The 3,390-nt window shown below is 46.3% G+C and overlaps 1 pseudogene across 1 annotated transcript; it reads right to left on the bottom strand.

The window, feature by feature from the left end:
- Positions 1–218: 218 nt before the first annotated feature.
- Positions 219–2,785, bottom strand: LOC144681331 (peptidyl-prolyl cis-trans isomerase-like; annotated as a pseudogene). Its single transcript, XR_013576767.1, has 2 exons — positions 2,445–2,785; positions 219–381 (listed from the first exon to the last, which is right to left on the bottom strand). The product of XR_013576767.1 is annotated as a peptidyl-prolyl cis-trans isomerase-like (transcript).
- Between the last annotated feature and the right edge of the window lie 605 nt (positions 2,786–3,390).

Genomic DNA, 3,390 nt, shown 5'->3' with positions numbered 1-3,390 from the left:
AAGTGTAAAGTGATGTATTTTGGTAGGAAGAACATGGACATACAATATAAAATAAGCGGTGAAATTTTGAAGGGGGTGCATTGAACACCATGACTGAAGAGTCATAAGGACTTGAAACATTAACTCTGTTTTTTTCCTATTCACAGATGCTGTTAGACCTGCTGAGTTTTTTTTTGTACTCATGAGTGATCAAGTTTTATTTAGTCTTATAATTCCACTCACATTTGTCCATAATTAATGATGCTGACAGTACTGCTGGTTTTATCATCATTGCTGCCCAATTTCTCCATCTTCTTTACAATCTCGGAGCCCTCTATAACCCTCCCAAATACAACATGCTTTCTGTCCAGCCATGCAGTATCTGCAGTGCATATAAAGAACAGCTTCCAACCTCATAGTCTCCCAACCTCGGATGGCCCGCTTCTACCTCCTACCCAAAATCCACAAACAGGACTGTCCCGGCAGACTGATCGTGTCAGCCTGTTCCTGCCCCACGGAACTCATTTCTTGCTATCTTGACTCCATTCTCTCTCCCCTTGTCCAGTCCCTTCCCACCTACATCCGTGATTTCTCTGACACCCTACATCACATCAACAATTTCCAGTTCCCTGGCCCCAGCCGCCTCCTCTTCACCATGGACGTCCAATCCCTCTACACCTCCATCCCCCACCGGGATGGTCTGATGGCTCTCCACTTATTCCTCGAACAGAGGCCCGAACAATCCCCATCCATTGCTACTCTCCTCCGTCTGGCTGAACTTGTTCTCACACTGAACAATTTCTCCTTAAACTCCTCTCACTTCCTCCAAATAAAAGGTGTGGCTATGGGTACCTGCATGGGCCCCAGCTATGCCTGTCTCTTTATGGGGTATGTGGAACATTCCTTGTTCCAGTCCTACTCCGGTCCCCTCCCACAACTCTTTCTCTGGTACATCGATGATTGCTTCGGTGCTGCTTCATGCTCTCGTCTGGACCTGGAAAAATTTATTAATTTTGCTTCCAATTTCCACCCCTCCATCATTTTCTTCCCTTCCCTTCCTTGAACTCTCTGTCTCAATTTCTGGTGATAGACTGTCCACCAATATCCATTACAAGCCTACCGACTCCCACAGCTACCTCGACTACAGCTCCTCACACCCCGCTTCCTGTAAGGACTCCATCCCATTCTCTCAGTTCCTTCGCCTCCGTTGCATCTGTTCTGATGATGCCACTTTCAAAAACAGTTCCTCTGACTTGTCTTCCTTCTTCCTTAACCAAGGTTTTCCACACACGGTGGTTGACAGGGTCCTCAACCGTGTCTGGCCCATCTCCCGCGCATCCGCCCTCACACCTTCCTCTCCCACCCAGAAACATGATAGGGTCCCCCTTGTCCTCACTTATCATCCCACCAGCCTCCGCATTCAAAGGATCATCCAATGCCATTTCTGCCAACTCCAGCATGATGCCACCACCAAACACATCTTCCCTTCACCCCCCCTTGTGGCATTCCGTAGGGATCGTTCCCTGCAGGACACCCTGGTCCACTCCTCCATCACCCCCTACACCTCAACCTCCTCCCACGGCACCTTCTCATGCAACTGCAGAAGATGCAACACCTGCCCCTTTACTTCCCCTCTCCTCACCGTCCAAGGGCTCAAACACTCCTTTGAAGTGAAGCAGCATTTCACTTGCACTTCCCTCAATTTAGTCTACTGCATTCGTTGCTCCCAATGCCGTTTCCTCTACATTGGAGAGACCAAACGCAGACTGGGTGACCGCTTTGCAGAACACCTTCAGTCCGTCTGCAAGCATTACCCAGACCTCCCTGTCGCTTGCCATTTCAACACTCCACCCTGCTCTCATGCCTACATGTCCGTCCTTGGCCTGCTGCATTGTTCCAGTGAAGCTCAATGCAAACCGCACCTCATCTTCCGACTAGGCACTTTATAGCCTTCCGGACTGAATATTGAGTTCAACAATTTTAGATCATGAACTCTCTCCTCCATCCCCACCCCCTTTCCGATCCCCCCTTTTTTTCCAGTAATTTATATTGGTTTTTCTTTTCCCACCTATTTCCATTATTTTTAAATGTATTTCCATCCATTGTTTTATCTCTACCTTTTAGCCTTTTTTGATTCCTTCACCCCACCCCACCCCCACTAGGGCTATCTGTACCTTGCTTTTCCTGCTTTCTACCCTTAATTAGCACATTCCTTAGATAATATCACCACCTTCAACACCTCTTTGTCCTTTTGTCTATGACATCTTTTGGTTATCTCCACCTATCACTGGCCCTCTATCCAGCTCTACTTGTCCCACCCCCCCTTAAACCAGCTTATATTTCACCCCTCTTCTATTTTTACTTAGTTCTGTTGAAGAGTCATATGGACTCGAAACGTTAACTGTGTTCCTCTCCGCAGATGCTGTCAGTCCTGCTGAGTTTTTCCAGGTATTTTTATTTTTGTTTGGGATCCATTTGTATTTGGTCCAGCATTGGCCATAGACAGGGTTCAAGTCCCGTGTGCTTCAGTTGGAAATTCTCATTGGCAAGCTTCTCGCCACAGATGGACTTCCCACCAGTGCCATTGTTCTTTGTGAAGTCACCACCCTGGCACGTGAAGCCGGGAATGATTCTGTGGAATATCGAGCCCTTGTAACCAAATCCTTTCTTGCCAGTGCACAATGCACGGAAATTTTCTGCAGTTTTGGGGACCACATCAGTCCTGAACTCCATGATGATGCGGCCCAGGGTGTTGCCTCAGGAGGTGATGTCCATGTAAACGCGGGGATTTTGGTTGTTTGCCATGGCGCTGCCAGTTTTCCAGCATTTTCTGTTTTTGTTTCAGATTTCCAGCATCTGCAGTATTTTCCTTTTACCAACTAGACTTCCCGCACTAAAGGTCGTGTGCGGTCGGTGAGGTTTGTGTTGGCACGGGTTAGAGACTTCCCACACTAAAGGTCAATGAGGTTCAAAATAAGTGCAGTTTTTACATGTGTTCGTTTTTCAGATTTATGGATAAAGAATACTCAACCTGTACAGTCATGACAGGGTCTATGGAACGACATAGAATTACATAGAATGTACAGCACAGAAATTGGCCATTAGGTACAACTGGGCTATGATGTTGTTAATGCTCCACATGAGCTTCCTCCTACTCCTCTTCATTTAACACCATTAACATATCCTTTTCTTTTCTCCCTCATGTACTTATCTAGTTTCCCATAAATGCATCAATGTTATTCGTCTTGACCCCACTTGTTAGCAAGTTCCTCATTCTAATCATTCCCTGAGTAAAGATGTTTCTCTAGAATTCCCTATTGAGTTTATTAGTGACTATTTTTTATTTATAACCTCTAGTTTTGGTCTCCTCCACAAGTAGAAGCATTGGGCTAAATTTTACCAGCCCTTTAG

The sequence above is a fragment of the Cetorhinus maximus genome, chromosome 6 (assembly GCF_964194155.1).
Source record: "Cetorhinus maximus chromosome 6, sCetMax3.hap1.1, whole genome shotgun sequence".
Taxonomy (NCBI): domain Eukaryota; kingdom Metazoa; phylum Chordata; class Chondrichthyes; order Lamniformes; family Cetorhinidae; genus Cetorhinus; species Cetorhinus maximus.
The sequence above is the reverse complement of the archived record's forward strand: the minus strand, read 5'-3'. Positions and strand labels throughout refer to the sequence as shown.